Here is a 19,549-nt window from a genome sequence, read left to right on the forward strand (position 1 = left end):
ACGCTCAGTCCCGGAAAAAACGGCGCCACGCCCAGTTTCTGGCGCGTAACCCTTGGTCCGTACCGGCGCGAGTGGAATCGTTACCGTGTGGCGGTCCCCGAAAATAAACCAATCGACGAACGCAGAAAGATGACTTCTTATACGCTAACATTGGCCGGGTAAAAGTTATCGCCTGTAAACTCCGCAAACGTCCTTCTGCCGTTCGTCAAACGTGTAGACAGTCAATTTTATAGGATTTTTCCTTAAAGTTTAAAATGCCGGTAATTTTGCGTCAAAACCGGTATTTGAACACAGCACAAATACGTATAGAACATCTCGCTCGTTTGTTTCGATGATACGACATAAAATGACGTGTCCCGCTAGCAGTAATCCAACGATTACTAATGCCTTCTACACTACCTTTCCTTCTATAAATTTTCTGGATAAACGGTTACGAGCGGCATATGTGATTATATCGGACAATAATATAGGATTAATTTTAGGTTGACTAGTTACTAGCCACCAGGATAAAGTAGTCATTTTGTAAAAATGCAGCTCTCTCTATAGTTCGTGATAAACGCCAATAGGCCTAGTCACTCCGATACTATGTCGTGGGTTGGCTGTCAAAATCTCGTAACTCCTTCTGGAGAAACATAGGGTAATAACGGACTTCCGAAGGAAGTCCGTTACTACCTTATGTTGATTTAATTCTAGTAGCGTCTTGTACCTTTACATCGTAGTTTTTCTGTTAACAATAGAATTAAATTGAATGTTTGTTATATATGTAAATAGATTACCGGCATTTAGTGGAAAATATTTGAATTGAAATATCCCGATTTCGGTGCAAACCGGAAGGTCATATTAGTTAAACGAGATTTTATTGTAATTCCAAGCAAAGATGGTAGTATTTGAATACAAAAAAGAAGAACTATTATATTACAGAAAGTTGTCCTTGTTCCAAAGAACTTGTGCTAGATTCTCGAATACTAGAAGTTGTGGACTCCGCAAGCACGTGGTTTGCGGGTATGAAAGGAAGTGGAAATGAATAGTCGGTAGAAGCGTATAGATAAACAAACAAAGGTTTATTAATTACACACACAAAAAGGGGGAATTGATCGCCTGATTTAAACAGGCAAACAGCGTTCTTAACAAAATTAAGGATGACAATAACACTAAGATTACAACAGTAATTAATCGCGAGACTAAAACTAATACGCGATTAAACCTTAAAAAACTATACAAACATTTACAAGATGGTAGATACCGTCGCCGTATTTCGTGGGACACGTAGTTACGAAATGAGATTCTTCTCGCTGGTTCTTGTCTTTTTTTTTCTTCTTCCTGATCGGCTGCTCTGCTTCGAATCCTTTCTCTCGTCTCTTCACCGCTCCAGATCCCCGATCCACGAAAGAGAAGAATGAAAAAAAAAATATCTCGACACGTGGAAGTCACCCGTTTATATCTCCCACCATCCGGGAGCTTTTTCTTTTCCTCCCACGTGATCCTCCAAATAGCGAATCACAAACCACGGCACAGCAATGACGACAACAGACGGTACGGTACACAACAAAATGGCTGTGCGTCACATCTAAAACCCGATACAACAACATATACGCGACGCGACATAAACGAAAAAACAAACATATAAATAGAACAATCGAACAAAAAAAAAAATACATAAATATATACATATAGTTAATAGCGACGAAGCGCTACATATCTCCCCTCGGAGACGATTAACTACCGTAGTGTAGCCTACGGAAGTCAATCTCACGATGCCTTAGGTTGTACGGTCGCTTGCTTATGCCTTCGTCATCGCTATTCCCCTGCGGAACGTCGTTGCCAACACCCTTTACCCTAACATCACTGCTCCTCAATCTCCTGTTCCATCTCCCATCTTGACCCTCCTCTTCATCCTCTATTTCATGATCGCTAGGTTGCCTTTTTCCTCCCCTTTTTCTCTCCCCACGCCTAGTTTTTTCTACCGGTTCTCCGTAGCACATCTTTATACGGTCAACATGGACAGTCTCCCTGTCTTTGAAGTTACACCCTTCTACGCAATACGTAGTCGGGTTCACAACTCTAATGATGCGGAAGGGCCCTTTGTATTTATCCGCGAATTTATTTTTCTTTCCCCCCTTCTTTCTCACCCAGACCTTTTGTCCTACTAAAAACTTCTCCAATTTTCGCCCCTTACTCCCGTATTCTCTTCTTTTCTCGTTAAATTTGGTAGCGCGTTTCCCTGCAGACTCCCTTAGAGCACGAAGTTTTGTGATGAGAAACGTCCTACGCTCGTCAGTCGTGCTTTCATCGACGTGTTGTTCGAAATTCGGAATGCGGGGATCTATTCCATATAACAGGAATGCAGGCGACTCGCCAATTGCCAAGTGGTGCGAATTATTATAAGCGAAGCAGGCCGGATAAATCATTTCATCCCATTCCGCCCCTCCTCTCTCCGAGGACTTTGATATCATCTCTATTAGCGACTTGTTAACTCTTTCACATAACCCGTTTGAACACGGTCTATAGGCTGTAGTAATGTTTCTCTTGATCCCAAGCCACTTACAACAATCGGAGAACAGGGACGAAAGAAAATTCGTCCCCCTATCCGAGATAATAGTTTCGGGTGCACCATAACGACAGATTATTGAGTTAAAGATAGCATTGCTAACCGACCACGCAGTTTGATCTCTTAAGGGGTGAATCTCTACAAATCTCGTGAAAATATCGATCATCACAAGGATAAAGCTATTCCCTTGACTCGTCGTATTAAGGGGACCTATGATGTCGACGGCGATCTTCTGAAAAGGGGCATTAGCCACCTCATTCTCCTGAAATGGGGCCTTTCCCTTATGAATATTGTGCCTCTGACACTTTTCACAGGTCCTAACCACTTCCTCTACTTTATCCTTTAGGTTTCTGACATAATAATGCTTTTCGATGCTCATCATCGTCTTCCGTACTCCCCAATGCCCCGACAGATTATTATTATGAATAGCCTTGATTAACTCCTTGGAAATGTCTTCCCCCACGCAGACCTGGCTGTAATACTGATCGCGCGCCCTGAAATAACTTTGCCTATATAGGCATTCGTCCACTACTATATACTGTGGCATCTTATTCCTTATGCCGTTACCATCAGGAGTTCTCATTAAATCCCGTTTAATAGGTCCAAAAAATTCGTCTCTGTCTTGCGACAAACGTACTTCGTACCTATCAGGAATAGCAAAATTCGTGGCCCCTACCTCAACGTGATATACCCCATTAACGTTCCTTGACAAAAAGTCCGCCACATTATTATTCACGCCCTTAACGTGCTGCACCTCGATGTCATAATCCATGAGCTCCATCACCCATCTGATTAAGCGATTGCTTCCGTTTTTGATGTTACTAAGAAAGACCAAAGGCTTGTGATCGGAGAGAATTATTGTCCTTTGCCCCAAGATTAAAAACTTAAAATGCCTCAGGGCCATGATTATGGCCAAACACTCCTTTTCTATGGTCGAGTAATTAAGTTCAGCTCCCTGAAACCTCTTACTGAAGTAGCCGATCGGTACTAAGCCCCCCTCTCTGCGTTGCTCTAGCACTGCAGCAGCCGCTATCTTAGACGCATCGGTGTGTAAGAAAAAGGGTTCATTAAAATTAGGGTGTGCTAATAATGGCGGTGTGGCGATGGCTTCCTTCAACTTTTCGAACCCTTGTTGGCACTCCAGACCCCACGCAAATTTTTTTCCCTTCTTTGTTAACTCGGTAAGCGGTGCGGCAAGGTCAGCAAAGGATGGTATAAAATTTCGAAAAAACCCTACCGCGCCAAGGAAACTGCGGACACCTTTCACGCTCTGGGGCGCCCTCACCATTCTTATGGATTCGATGTTACTCGGGTCCGGACGTACTCCCTCCCTACTAATTATGTGCCCTAGATAACTTACTTCTTCCGCTAATATCTGGCATTTTTTTGGGTTAAGTTTAAGGCCTTCGCTATTCAGGGTGCTGATGACGCGATCGAACAAATCAAGGTGGTCCTCTAATGTTTGGGAAAACAAAACGATGTCGTCTTGAAAGACGAAGCAAGAGTTCCCTACGAACTTAGCCAGGATTTTCGTCATGACATATTGAAAAAATCTCCCACTGTTCTTACCCCCTTGAGGCATCCGGCAAAGTTGGTATTTGCCCCAAGGTGTGGAGAACGCGAAAACATGCCTTACCCTGGGATCCAAGGGGATCTGAAAATAACCCGCCTTAAGGTCTAGAACCGAAAAATATTTATTCCCATTAAGCTGAGACAATATGTCATCGATCCTAGCCATCGGAAAAACCTGCGTTTTCGTTATTTCGTTTACCTTCCTCAGATCCAGAGTGACGCGGAGCTCGCCAGAGTCCTTCGGAACGACGTGTATCGGGGAGTTCCACTCTGACGTGCTCTCCTCGCAAATTCCCGCCTTCAGGAGATCATTAATTTGTCTTTTGAGGGCAGGCAAGTAGCTGTATGGGATACGGTATTGCTTAACTTTTATCGGACACTCAGACGTCAATTCAAGGGAGTGCACGTGATCTTTGGTCCCCGATAACTCTGAAACTTCGTTAGCCATAGCGTTTGGATACCTTTTTAACACATCGATCACCCTCTCCTTAACCTTCTCCTCAAGGTGATCCAACTTCCATAACCCCGTCTTATCACCTAGCTCAGTGTTTATGTTAATGGAGAAATCCCCACTTCCCCTCAGGTTCGTACTATTCACAACTACCCTGATGCCAGTCAGCAGCTCTGGGTGTTGGCAAATAACATCCATGCCGAAAATTAAGTCATAGTCCGTCCCCTTTGGAAAACTCAAACTAGGAGCCTTAGCACATACCCTACACCCGTTCTCGAATCTACAATCGATAATTACAGCCTCATCACTTCTCAGGAGAGCACCTGACATTCCGCTTATACAGGAATCATTAAACACAACCCAGTTTCTATTCTGTTTTCTTATATTTTCAGCTAGCTCGTCTCTAATAACGGTCCTTTCCGCGCCCGTGTCGACTAGGCAAGTAACCATGGTACCTAACATTAGACCTTCGATTGTCGGTAACCCGCGCCTGGATAATTGGATCCTCGTGGTCAGTTCCAATCTCACGCTCTGGCCATCTGTCTGACCTCCCAAATGGCCCTCCATTAGTTTAAATGCCTACGCTTATTGCACTGTCTAGCCAGGTGCCCCTTCTCCCCGCAAGCATAGCATCTTCTCTCATTGCTCCACTTTCTATCGGGATTCCCATTTCCCTTCATACATCCTGTTAACGATGCGACCGACTCCGTCAATGCCCGTATTTGACCCTCGAGCTCTGCAATACGGCTGTTCACGCCATCCTCTTTCTCAGAGGACGAAACCTTATGTTCTGAATTCGTGCACACCTCGCTCATTATTTTCCCTTTTCCGCAAGCCGCCTCAATCTCTTCCTCTTCCTCTGCCCTACATATCGCTTGGTCCAAGGTGTCCGGATGTTTTTGCATTACCTGCCTCCGGATGTCAGTGGCCAAACCTCTCAAAAAACACTCTTTCACAGCGTTATCCCGGAGCGTGGCCAAGTTACTGTTACGAGCCACGGCGCGCGAGAACAAAGACCTTATGCGGATTCCGTACTCACAGACTTTCTCTCCTCTCTTTTGGGCTATTTTTAGGACTTGACTGAAAGGATCTTGTTCTTTGTCCCTCCGATCGAAGCATTTAATGAGACCCCTCTTTATTTCGTCGTAACTCGTGATGCCTTGGTCCCTTAGGTCAAAAAACACCGACAGTGGTTCACCCTTAAGCCTGGCCTGAACCACGGTTACTTTGACTTGCTCCTCCCAACCTGCGAGAGACGCCACGTTTTCCACCGTTTGAAAGAAGCGACATATATCCAAAACATCGCCTGGCGAATTCGTAAAGCATGGGATCATCCCCATGAACCCGGTAACAATAGGGACGTTACTGATCCCCTCCATTGCCAATCCGGATGATACTACAGTATGGCTTTCCATAAGGAAAGAAAAAAAAAAATTTTCAAAACCGAAGATGTGCAGCGCAGCGACGAATACGTTATACAAATAGTAGGGCCTGGAATGTGCGACGGACAGAACGAAAATGAAATGAGGGGATGTACGCTAAACCGACTATTCTATATCCTGTCGCGGACGCCAATGTGGACTCCGCAAGCACGTGGTTTGCGGGTATGAAAGGAAGTGGAAATGAATAGTCGGTAGAAGCGTATAGATAAACAAACAAAGGTTTATTAATTACACACACAAAAAGGGGGAATTGATCGCCTGATTTAAACAGGCAAACAGCGTTCTTAACAAAATTAAGGATGACAATAACACTAAGATTACAACAGTAATTAATCGCGAGACTAAAACTAATACGCGATTAAACCTTAAAAAACTATACAAACATTTACAAGATGGTAGATACCGTCGCCGTATTTCGTGGGACACGTAGTTACGAAATGAGATTCTTCTCGCTGGTTCTTGTCTTTTTTTTCTTCTTCCTGATCGGCTGCTCTGCTTCGAATCCTTTCTCTCGTCTCTTCACCGCTCCAGATCCCCGATCCAAGAAAGAGAAGAATGAAAAAAAAAATATCTCGACACGTGGACATAGTTGCCAGATCTGAAGGTTAAAAAGTAGCGTGGTTGTGCTCCAACAGTAGCAGATTTGAACTGTTTGTAGCCCAAACAATAAAACCGAATTATTTTGCAACTATGCACTTTTACTAATGAAATAAGTTTGTAATATAGTAATATATATATATATATATGGACATTCGATGTATCTGCATCAATTTTCTCTAAATCAAAGCGAGTCATTCGCAGGCGCGGCGATTCATTTTTCGAACTTAGAAACTTAGCGACTGTGACTTTTGTTTTCAGTTTTAAGGCCTCTCTGTTTACACTGTATCAAGAACTGTTGTATCTGTTAGACTACTTTAGAGACTGTCGGAGAGATTAGTAAAAACTAGTTAGACTCGCGTAACTGGTTATACAATAAAGAATACACAAAGATTACACTGTCTTGACTCGCGGAAGGTCAGCGCTGGAAAGGGGAGTGTGAAACGAGGTCACCGTCCCCGAAGGGTTAACAATGGAAGTGTTAAGAAAAAGCGACGTGCAATATTTACAGGCGCAGATGCGTTTTTGCGGAAAATCGAACATATTTTCAGACCCATCTAAAAATTCTCTAATTAGTCTGGAAACGGGGAAACCTAATTATTGCATTCTGTGAAAAAAGATGAGATTGGCTATAATGCAATAATCTTAATCTTCGCTGTCGTTATTTTTGCCCGAGTAACACTGGGCCTATTCACTACATTTTTAGTAGACGTTTCCTTTTTTTTTTTTTTTTTAGGTATTCCTTGGAATATTTAAAAAAAAGGAAAAAAAGGAAACGTCTACTAAAAATGTAGTGAAATCGTCAAATTAGAGAAAGGAACGTTCTAAAACAGAAGTAGAATCAAGAAGTCAAGCGGGAAAAAACAGGAAAACGAAGTAAAAGTACAAATAAATTTGTGAGTAGCATATTTCCGTTTTAAAAAAATAATTAAAAATAGGCGCATATTGATAGATATATGAGAGAAAAAAAATTAATAAAATTAGCAGTGTTAGTGGCAATGGATTGTGGATTGTAGATTACTGGAGCGAACGACGGATAGAAAACGGAAGCAAAGTATCTTTATCTTTGTTAAACGTTGCAACTTTATTTATACAATTAAGTGTAATGAAATTAAATAAAACTTTATTAGTTTTGTATGATACAATAAATATTGTGCGATTTTATATATGAAAATAAAAAAGTAGCGTATTTTTAAGAATTGTAGCCTGAAGGTAATTATTACTAGCCCAAAAAGTAGCGTGTCGCTCAATTTAAAATTTTTGTAGCGAGGGTACTTAAAAAGTAGCCCAATCCGCTACTTGTAGCCCAATCTGGCAACTATGCACGTGGAAGTCACCCGTTTATATCTCCCACCATCCGGGAGCTTTTTCTTTTCCTCCCACGTGATCCTCCAAATAGCGAATCACAAACCACGGCACAGCAATGACGACAACAGACGGTACGGTACACAACAAAATGGCTGTGCGTCACATCTAAAACCCGATACAACAACATATACGCGACGCGACATAAACGAAAAAACAAACATATAAATAGAACAATCGAACAAAAAAAAAATACATAAATATATACATATAGTTAATAGCGACGAAGCGCTACAAAGTTCTCGGATGTGATCCTTTCAGCTGGCAGGACAGCGAACGAGTCAATTCGAGAACCAAGAACTAGTGTCTCGCTTTCCATCGAAAATTCTTATCGCATTACAATAATGTAGAGACAAGTTATTCTGCGATCACCTTTCGAAGGACTTTAATACTCGAATTTATCGTTAGTTTCAATTTCTACAATTACTAACAATTTTAATCAACTTGTTCTAGAATACTCGCTACTAGTTATTAATTAACTAAGTACTCCGTAAGCCGTATAAGGAAAATTGGTAGCATCGTGTTACCTCATTCTCTTTGGGTTGTACGATTAAGGTTAAACATGGACTTAACCCTTTCCATGCGGTTATACGCCTTTAGGCGTATGTCACGTGACTTGCCGTTAATTCGTGATGCGGCATACGCCTTTAGGCGTAATTAATCAAAAAATTCGATTATTTTGCGTTATATTCGATTTTCCAGCGATCTTAGCTTTGATTCGCTCTTCTGTAGGTCGATTGACTTTGTTTAAGCCAAAAAGTGTTTTCTGATCACCTCTGGGCCATAAATATTTCGGTAAAATGGACCTCCCTATTATTCTACAGCAAATCTTCCCAGTTAACTACACAGTTGACTGAAAACAATCAAAGGGAAACTCCTTCTACAGTTTTATTGGGTATCTTCTGTCTTTGTTGACATTACTTTAACTAATCACAGACTTGTGAAAGAAAAATTTGCCGCGAAAAGTCCCGTCTTCAACCTTCCAAGTAAAATGTAAACAATCGCAATAAATCCGCTTTTTAAATCGTTTTTTAGCATCAATTAACTAATTTAATGTACTTAGACATTAAATTAGCTAATTCTACAGTATTTCGGCTAGTAAATATGTTTTCAAAACTATCTAGCAATAAATATTCCCAGGAAACTCCACCTCCCAATAGTAAATCTATGGAAGATCTTCTTGCTGTTAATTGGCTTTAAAAATTTTGTTTCTACGCCTATTACGCTCTAATTGGTAATTTTGTATTATGACTGAATCAACTTCAACGAATGAGAGTTTTTTTTTAAACCATTTGGTCGGGATTTTCCCGCGAAGAACCAATCCACGTGATTAAAGTCAGAATGTAAACAAACGTTAAAAGATAGCTATGTTCATCGTTTTAGAGCCGTAATTCTACTAGTTTTCATGTTATTTGACTTTACTTAGACAAGAAGATTTCTTATCAAAAGCTTCTATCTGAAAAATTTACCGAAAAACTCATTACTTCCGGATATTGCGTAATTGCAGGAAAACTTAACTAATCGCTTATTTTAGTGTATTATTGTATAAAGCCTTGAAAAAATATAAAAAAGTGTCGAATATTCACTATTTTAAGCAGAAATATATGATTATAAACTTTAACGTGTTGCTTTACGATAACAATCGATCCCTCTCCCTGCCAAGTAATTAGAGACATAGTGTAAATAACGGCAATAACTTCTCCCCCGCTCTAGCTAGAGAGCTGCGGTTTCTTTTATTTAAAAGAAGACAGATGTATCTAACTAACAAATGTACAAAATTTAGCGATTTTCTGTAAATTAATTATTTTTTTCTTTTGTTCGTAAGCTTCAAATTTTAATATTATTTTAAATTTCTATTAAACTAAAAATTAAACAATCGTAAACTGTGATATGTTCTTAATCAAACACAAAAAACAGATTAAACATAGCGCGATTTTGAAGCGAAATATCGCGATTTAAAAATTATCCAAAAACTGCAAAAAATGCGCCGCATGACAAATTCCACTCAATTATTTGCTGTAGATCGCCAGCATGGAAAGGGTTAAAAATAAGTAGCAAAAGCTTAAAGTATGAAGTAAAGAAAAAAACATATGCTTGAGTTTAATATGATAAAAGCTACTATCACCCACGGAAAGCACTAATGCCGCATAGAGAATAAAGTAGAAACATTGAAAAGAGAGATTGACGCTATTCAAATAACAGTTTTTTGTCCAAGTTAAAATTTACTTGTTTATGAAATTACAGATAATACTTTTTGAAGACTGTACTAAAGATAAGAATAAATATTATAATGTATAAGAATTTTTTGTATTTACTGTAGCATCAAGGACGACGCCAGCCAATGGGCCGGGGGGGCAAGATGATGTAGATTGATAAAGGATATAAATTGTATGTAGGTAAAATAAAAACGATTCATAAAGTTTTAATCATTTACTATGTACTAGAAAAGAAATATCTTAATTAAAACATTTTTTAAAATTTACCTAAAAAGATTATTTTAATTAAAACTTAACATTTAAATAATTTTTTTTTGAATTGCTAGGGGAGGGCAGCTGCCCCTCCTGCCCCCCTGGCGACGCCCTTGTGTAGCATATAAACCTAGAAAATTACGATATTTACTGAAGCAAGCGTGTGGTGCACAGCATAATTCTCTACAAAGTAAAGCCATCCGTTGTGACTTTACTTTGTAGAGAATTATGCTGGTGCTTCTATTTTGGCCATATTTTTATTTAATTATTTTAAGCTTCACGCCACGGATTTTGCATATTGCTGTTTGACAAATGACATTTATAATAATTTTTACTTGCCTTAATGATTTATCAATGGCTGCCCGATGCAAATGAATCTTGTTAGGCAGCCAATTAGTAATCCCGTAAGTTTGTTAGTGTTGCATTTATTAGACGTGTATGTAATCATTTAAATAACAGATTTCCTGATGATGAGTTAAAAGAATGGTCAGCTTTTAATCTTAATGCCATTTCAAATGCAACAAGTTTTGAATTTGGAAATAAGAATGTCAAGCGATTGATTAGAGAATATTCAATAATTTTAAATGTCGATAACAATAGAGGTGCTGCCTCAAAAATATTAGAAACAATATTGTAATTTTAAATTCATTATATGCGAAACATTGTTCAATTAAGACATTCACTGATGTGTTAAATTACGTACGTAATGATGACGAGTTTAAAGAACTAGTAGTTTTTATCGATATCATTGGAACATTTCGAGCATCTAGTGTTGAATGTAAACGTGGATTTAGTGTTATGAATTCAATTAAGTGTAAAATCAGAAATAGTCTTGAATTGGAGCATTTATGTGATTTAATGAGAATTCGAATGCCTCTTTCCTCTGGAGAAGAAGTGAATCGTCAATCTGTCTACAAATACTGGATTTCAGAAAAAAAGGTAAATAAAATATTCATGAAAATTGAAACACTTCTTTGGGATTATGTAACTAAATCATTTACATTAAAAAAGGTTTTTTTAACGAAACGAATTTTAACCTTTACTTCATAATTAATTATTTTAGTTTTCAAAGGTAAAAAAATAAGATTGTCCATGTATGTGCTCAGCAAAATTTTTTTCTCAGAAAAGTACCGTACAGTACATGTTCGGCTCGGCTACGAAAAATATGAGAGGGAACGTTGTGTGTAATAGAAATTCCTGTCTGAACTGTGAAGATAACATTAAAACGATTGAATTCATTTGAAATTCGTAAATTTCATTTTCATCACTTTATTTAATACAAAATAAAATCATTTTTATTTTTAAAGTGAAATATTGTAATTGAAATCGATTAATGTTAAGACGTGACGCGTGTGACGTCTTTATCGAAAGTAACCAATTGTTTGAAGGTGTTGTTGAATGTTCCTATTGTTGGCGGTGTATTGTCGGAGGAAGAAAAATCCGCTTTCTTCTGTTTCTTTAATTTTATAAGAACAATTCTGATCGCAAGTAAGTAAAAATTTCTCCATTTCTAAAAAATCAAAATGAAATCACATGCGACAAGAATGTTAAATTCAAACGTATTTAAAGAATTATATTTCAAATTTCATTTGACATGTGAAATTTTTTTTTTTAATTAACGTTAAATTCAATTAATTTACTAAATTATACACAAAACTTAGACAGCAAAAGTCATATTTCAGTTAAAGTGTTATATTATATAAATTCAATAGATGTCCCCATGCTTAACATTCTGCGAAAGTCGAAGAGTAAACGGGGTGGAAGGCTTTTGTCTCCCTCTTTCTTCAAATTACGCATTGGTCCAAGACAGAAGACACCGAGGGGAGTCGAAGACTGCTCTGACCTTCCCGAATTTTTGCCCAATTGTATTCAGTTATCTATTCACTATGATTCTTTGTATTATCGTTTTCTATGTTTAATTTGTATTTCGAATATGGTCCGAGAAGTGTTCTAAGCCCATTATATTTTATTTGCAATATTCATTCGTATGTTTCATTATGGTAAAGTATCGTTATTTACTTTTCATTGTTAATAGTTAAAATATTGCATGCATTAGTTTATATAGGAATAATACGGTAACTTTAATGTACTGTAGAAATGTTTGTATGTAATAAATGTACAGTTTTAATTATTATTAAACTGTTTAATTAACGTTAAGATGCTTTTCAAGTGTAAGTTAGGACTAATGAAACTCCATACGTGATGTCAATCATGTCTGGAGTGGCATTCTTTCCAACTCTGAGTAGAACTCTGACGCAACCACCTCCCCGTGGTGAGTTCTGGGTTTCCATTCGTTTGGAAATAACGAAGGGCAAACGAAGAGTTGCGTATTTCTGTTTAATTTATTGTTATAAGAATGAATGAAAAGAAGCCAATATACGTAGGAATAGCAGAAGTAACAAGCAGTTATTTATTGTAACAAAGTCACAATGTTCTTAATTCTACAAATAGTATGGTCTTGTATCTCTACATCGTAGTTTTTCTGTTAACAATACAATTAAATTGAATAGTGTTCTTCAAATTTTGCGTAGATTCAAAAGAGAAGACACGAAAAGGGGCGGAAGGCTCTGTCTCTCCCTTTCTTCAAATTTCGCGTAGGTATAAATATTTAAGTATAAATATTATAATATGTTTAACCAGTTTTCATTAATCTTTATACTTAAATTTTTATTGATATTATTTTTTTGATTGTTTATAATTTCAAAACTCTCTTCAAATTTTCTATTGTACCAGTTGTTTTCTATGTGTAAAATCCTTACTTTTTCTTTGTTAAAATTGCAATTATATATTGTGCAATGATCGTAAAAGACTCAGTTTACTCTTCTACATTTTAAATCGGCGACGTGTTCTTTTAAGTCTTACTTCTTTCTTTTTTGTTTCGCCTATGTAATTTTTCGGGTTTTCACAAGTACTGTACATGGAATAGAATAAACTACAGTAAAATAACAGGAATAAACTAAACTTTGTAGTGCTATATATATCTTCCATTCCGAGGGGAATATCGCGTATCGGTGTGTAAGATATGTCTGAATAAAGAGTGATGTTAAAGATGCCTAGTGTGTACTTATGCACCCAGTTGTGAAGTAAAGAATGATTCTATGTAATAAAATTTGTTAATTACTGTTAATTAAATATGGGACATTCTGTCTTAGAAACACAAGTATTATGCCGAAATTCAAACGTCAATTTAGGTATGTAGGAATGTCACCTTTGTCTTCTCAAGTTTTGATAAAGAAATTGCTGTCATCAAAATAAATAAGGATATGGAATTTATTGAAAAGTTAATCCACCTGATTCAGACGTTTAGCTTTCAAAATTACTTCTCTGTGATGGTAAAAAAAATGTAAAAAACTTGCTCGAATAAAAGTAGCATTCCTTTGTAAAAAGCTGGAAGTAGGTTTGTGAATTAGTAAAAGTTTTATAAAAAAATAATAACGAAAACAAAAATAAAACTAAAACACTGTAAAATCTTTTTCAAAACGTTTTTTATATATGGTAGGATAAATAAGTTACAGCTTAAATTGACAGACTTTTTATTCGACTGCTGAGCTACACTCGTCGACTTGTTATACCTTCTTTCCAATCTTTAAGTTCGAAATCTACTTTTCTTAATTTGCTTTCTACCGGAAATTTGTAAAAGAAAAGTTTCTGTTCATTATAATAATCTCCCTGTTTATATTTACACTGGGGGGCACAGAGTTTAAAAGGTCCACACAGGTTATCCTCGATTCGTAGCCATCTTGTTTACATTTCATTAACGCCACTACAAAATCGATGGCAGCCGTGGGAGAGGATTGCGTTTACTCTAAGTAAATGCCATAGTATAAGCCACAAGTAGTTTCGTGTGATTGTAAGGTCTGCCCCTAAGTTAATCTGCGAATGTGCCACTTTGTAGCAGACGCTAGCAAGGGAAATCGCTAGACTCTAGAATTGGCAGAACGCTTTAGAAACGTTTCCAAACTGCACATTACAATTTTCATAAAGTTTGAGACGAAATAAATGTTGAGGTTATAAAATCTGAGGTTTTTTGTGATTATATTGAAAAATGTGGAAACCTTTGTATAGAAGAATTTGAAACAAACTACACCTGCCAGGCCTACTTCAGAATATTAAAGAGAACATAAATCACTCAGTTTCGATGCCTAAATCTTGTGATATGTTATCCAAATATCAGTGACGCGCGGTGACATTCTATGATAAGGAAGCTGTTTCCATAAAAATTATAAACAAATACTGGAAATGACAAAAATAAACAATTTATTTTATTTAAAATTTATTTTGTATACTAGTACTTTCTATATATTAACAGGACTTATTATACTGGAAATTATGGATGCAGATATTTAGTCTTACAGATCAAGTGAACTAAATAAAGAACATTATTTTTGATCTGTAAGACTAAATATCTGCATCCATAATTTCCAGTATAATGAGTCCTGTTAATATATAGAAAGTACTAGTATACAAAATAAATTTTAAATAGAGCTAAAAAGGACACAAAGGCATAATAATTAAACAATTTATTTATTTTAATTCTAAAATAGATACATTTACATGAAACAAAGACAAGAACTTATTTATGAAAATTGTCGCACAATATGTATTACGTGCATATTGTGTGATTACACATACCAAAATCATTCGAAATTCTTTTAATATATGAAATTTTCTCGTTCTTAACTCAGATATTGTTTTTGTCTTTTTTAAAGAACCGCTTATAAAGGAGAAAGTGGTATTATGGAACCTCATTTTTATTATAGTGAATTATAGGTATCATAACTACACCTACATTTTTTGTGCGAAAAGTACCGGTAACTATTAAATTAAATGTTCCTAATTGGATTTTTCGCTAGTTTAACTATAAGTATGGTTTTTGAAGTCTTCTATAAAAAAGTCAGAAAGTAGGCTTAGGGAAGCCGGATGGTAATATGGAACCTTACCGTATGTTTTCAAAAAATGCTTTAATGTGTTCAAAAACAAATAGGAAAGTACAAAGCAAGTTAATTAATTACAAAATCATTTACTCCAATGTATTTTATCGAAAAAATGCTTTTATAATAGAAAAACATGACCTCCATCAATAATATATATTCCAGCAGCTCTTTTTCGATATTCTCAGGAAGAGTTGGCTTTCTACCTAGTGTCTTTTCACAAATTGCTCCGGAGGAATGTCTGTTTGCAAAGAGAGAGTTCAGAGGAGTCGGGTTTCCAGAGGAGTTGGGTTCCATATTAATAGCACCAATGAGGTCCGTATTTCACGCATCTCCATCTTGGGTTAACTTAATTCCTGTCGACACTAAACTTTAAAAATGTAAACATCAGACAGATTAACATGTACCTCTAGGCCTCTAGAATGGGACACATGCACCAGTGACCTACAACTATAAGATTTAAATTTTAGAAATAATTAAATTCACTTACGATTCAAAATTTTGGAATTGTGAAAAACACAAATGTCTTGTTTCACTGAGCTCAACCGCATAACTGAAATGGGAGGCGTTCTCCCCTTGCTATGGATGGCTGCCTAGTGTAGTACAGCCACAATTTTCCAGGGTTCGAATCTATTATCAGTCTGAAATGGAGGGGGTTCCATAATACCACCTTCTCCTCTACTACTTTAATTCGGTTTTGAACATTATTTATTCGTAAATGTCGTTAATATTTATATCTCTATTAACTGTCCCTTTCACAATTTTAGACTTTAAATTGATTAGACTGTTTGTTTTTTGCTTACAATTTCTGTTCATTTTTAAATATTTCTGGGAGTTTTCGTTAAGGGCAAGTAATCGTAATAAAAAATTTATAGTTAAGCCTGTATATACATTATTAGAGAGGAGAATTAAAAGTCAATAGATTTAGTTCTTGGATTTTAAATATAGGCTGTTAGAAGAAAAACAGGAAATTCCAACTACAGTATTTCCATAACATATTCAACATATTTACAGACACATATTAACTTAGAAGTAATTAGAGAATGATGAGTTAGAGGTTGACAAATAAAATAGGTAAATGTAGGATGGCAAGAGTTCGGACAGTATTATTAGATATTGATAGTAATAGTGATTAGTGATGACATGGAGGCTAAAAGAAAGAGACGTTAGTGTTGTTTTAAGCCAATATAAACAAAGGACAGGTATATTAAACCACAAATAAATCTTCACTCGTATTCTACTTTTGACAATGCAGAATATTGTATAAATTACCAAAATGTGTAGAGCCAATGTGAGTGTCATAAGAAATGTAATTTCTCGTGTCAAAAATACAAAACTATTTCTCACTATACCGAATCAAGTAGAATTGCATGGCACACTTCATGTAATGTTAAAGTTAATAAATTATTTTAAAAAATAGTTTGTCTTTATCTGGATTAAATTTTTATGGTTCTAAATGTATCGGAGGATAAGTTATGGTTTTCCTAATTATATTGTCATACATATCTGATAAAATTAAACAGTAAACTGCAAATTTATTTACTTATTTTACAGTGGCGTGCCGTGACATTTGATGATAGGGAAGCTGTGTTTCTGTAAAAAGCCGACTTTCAGGGGCAATCAATTAATTGCGCGTCAGGGCCCGTTCGTATTCGTTTGTTCGATAATCCAGTAAAAAACCGTATACTTCTTTAAATGTATTTTTAATAGATTATTTGACGTACTTCATAAATAACAGAGGTAATTATATTGAACTTTCTTATTAGATTCAATAAATTCCCTATGCCCTCTAAATGCCAATTCTTACTTTGAGAAAAACATATAACATCTATTAATTTAGATATACCTATTAATCGTAATTATCTTGTTATAATTTTCAATATTTATTTTATATTGTCTGCCATTGTTAAATTCTATTCCTCTTTGATTTCCAAATTGCTTCAATTTTACGAAAGAATCGTCATTCGTCATAAATTTTATCGTCAAAATGTCGAAATTTTTTTGTTGACGTATTTATATTTAATTTAGGCATCGGTCTTTCTCTTTTAATAATGTTTTCTTTTTCATTATATGGTCTTGAGCCAAAACTTTTTAAAATAAATTATTTAATCACTAGCCACGATATAAGGGCTAAAATTAAAATTATCAGAAAAAACTTACTTGGTAAAACAAAATGTGTGACGAATATGCATACCTAATACAAAAAATTCTTCAATTGTATGAATATACTTTTAATGAAACTTATAATTAAATATAACTTTGTGAAGAAACGTACATAAAAATAACAAAATATTCTTTACTTTTTAAATCTTAAAACAATCCACTTAGTGAAATAGCTCTCTACGAGTGGCTAATGAATGGAATCAGAGACGGTCCAGGTAGGTGTGTGCGTGCCAAATCCCGAGGGTGCCGATACAGGTCAATGTCAAATGCCTCTTTTGTCGCATCACTAGTATATAGAGAGGAGCGGCCGGATGGCCGAGCGGTCAAGGTGGCAGCCTACCGCTCTGGGGGACCCGGGATCGATATCCGAACGGGTCAAAAATTCCCAGGAATATTTCGGGGGGTGGTCCGTTCGGATATGTCGGGCCCCGTCCCTCACCGCCCGGTCGCCCCATTGTGGGCCTGGCCGAACCCATAATGGGCCTACTAATAGAGACCCTCTTAGTACCCTCAGGGCAGAAAGAGTTAAAAAAAAAAAAAAGTATATAGAGAGGTTTCAAGGTCGCATGTCACGTGATAAAACACGTTTGCTCCGCCCATTCGCCATTTTTGTGGTAGTTTTCGCTCGCTTAGCTTGCACGTAGTCTGTTATTCGACGTCTTTTTTTTAGTTTAAACGTACAAAAATACTGCAGTTCTATTATCATGGATTAAGTTAAAAAAGATTCTTTTCTTGCAAGCTATTCTAGCAGTCTAACAGGACGAGATGCAGCTCTGTACGAAGAGAAAATTTCGTTATGTCAAGGCGATCCATACGAAGCCAGTTTATCAGACTTCGTCGTATATCAAGAGTTGTGGCCGAAAGTAGAATTTGGTGACATTATAAACTATTTGGTTTTTACAACAAATTTCTACACCCTGTCACAAATGAAAGCTTATAAATCTTTAGAGGCCCATAACTATTTAACAAGTAGCTGGGTTTCTCCTGATATAAAAGTAAAAGTAATAAATAACAGCGAAGTAATATTGGTTGGAAAGATATGTTTTCTTTTGTTTGTTTAAACTCGTGTTTTTACGTATTTCTTAAGTAAGAATTTTTGTCTGAAAGTAAAAGTCTAATTAAAAACAACCGTGGAAATTTTTTAATTCAAATTGTTCAGTACCTTTATTTTCTAGTTGAAACTAGCATATAATAAGTCTACTTGCTTTTCGTTTTAACGTGTAATGTTTATAAGTTTGCACTAGCTAAAGCCTGAAATTACGTTAGTTATTCGTTTATAAATGCACTATACCGAAATAAATTAATATAAGCAAATCAGTAAACTCTTTTAGATTTTAAAATATAACTTAGTGTTTATTAACGTAAATATTGAAATGAAATGTTTCTGACAAACTCTTGTATTGATATTCACTTTATTCGTAACGAAATTTTTCCGGTTAATTCTCGAGAGCCTTGCAGTTTGCCGTCGTCGTGAAAGCTCCTCAGTTTGAGATCCTTGATGACAAATAATGCCGGGAATTTTAAAAAATGATGTTCCTTTGTTCTTGAGTGAACTAGCATTACACCCAATTACACAACAAATCACCATAGTGATATTCGCGACGAAAAAAACAACACAAGAACTCCAGTTAAAACGCACGTGAACACACACAAAACGTAAACAAGTCACAAACAGTCACAAAGATGGCGCTGGACAATTGCGCATGCTCATGACGTCACTCGTGATGTCGACATGAAACCTCTCTATATCAAAGGACGCGACAGGGTTGTTGTAGATTTTAAACGTTTCTCGCCATAGCTGTAAAAATCTAAATATGTTAAACTTAACAGATAGTTAGAAAACGAACGACAGACAAATTCGTTTTAGTACCAAGTGTTCACGGAAATTTCCAAAATTTACAACTTTTCGGTCACTCTCATTGAACTGGAAAAATTTCTGTCTTTCTTACATCTAATATTACAAAGAGAACAGACCCCACTGTACTCGGCAAGAGATTGGTTCCGTTAAGCTT

Source organism: Centruroides vittatus, unplaced genomic scaffold (genome assembly GCF_030686945.1).
Source record: "Centruroides vittatus isolate TY-2023 unplaced genomic scaffold, ASM3068694v2 contig_377, whole genome shotgun sequence".
Classification (NCBI taxonomy): domain Eukaryota; kingdom Metazoa; phylum Arthropoda; class Arachnida; order Scorpiones; family Buthidae; genus Centruroides; species Centruroides vittatus.